Source organism: Anoplopoma fimbria, unplaced genomic scaffold (genome assembly GCF_027596085.1).
Source record: "Anoplopoma fimbria isolate UVic2021 breed Golden Eagle Sablefish unplaced genomic scaffold, Afim_UVic_2022 Un_contig_5673_pilon_pilon, whole genome shotgun sequence".
NCBI lineage: Eukaryota > Metazoa > Chordata > Actinopteri > Perciformes > Anoplopomatidae > Anoplopoma > Anoplopoma fimbria.
The window spans coordinates 1-531 of record NW_026549123.1 but is presented as its reverse complement, the minus strand read 5'-3'; the positions used below and the strand labels follow the sequence as shown (position 1 = coordinate 531).

The 531-nt window shown below is 44.3% G+C and overlaps 1 pseudogene; it reads right to left on the bottom strand.

The window, feature by feature from the left end:
- Nucleotides 1-41: 41 nt before the first annotated feature.
- Nucleotides 42-162, bottom strand: LOC129114699 (5S ribosomal RNA; annotated as a pseudogene).
- Between the last annotated feature and the right edge of the window lie 369 nt (nt 163-531).

The following is a 531-nucleotide window of genomic DNA, read 5'->3' as shown; positions in this document are numbered from 1 at the left end:
AGCAGCAGCGCCACTCTGCTTTTGTAAAGAGGAGTGAAAAAAGCTTACAGCACCTGGTATTCCCAGGCGGTCTCCCATCCAAGTACTGACCAGGCCCGACCCTGCTTAGCTTCCGAGATCAGACGAGATCGGGGCGTGTTCAGGTGAGCATGGCCCGTAAGCAAAATATGCGCCTACCAAAGGGCCTTTTAAAGATACTATATCACCACGCTTTGCTCTTTCGTCTATACAGGGGAGCGCCTTGCAGATTTGCCAGACACACTCACAGCTTTTTTAAATGTCAAATCAGAATGTACAAAGTGGCTATAAGGATCACAAATGTAGTGCAGTAAAAAGATTAATATTTACTGTTGAAATGTAGAATACGTTAGCATAAAATTGAAAAGAAAATGATCGATGAGCTTAGGAATGATGAAAGCCATCATTTAACTGGATTTGTGTCATTTCTATACCGGCAAGTCATGATCTAGCTATTTCCTTCCCACCCTGTCGGTGTCCACTGAAAAAGCAGCAGCGCCCTCTGCTTTTGTA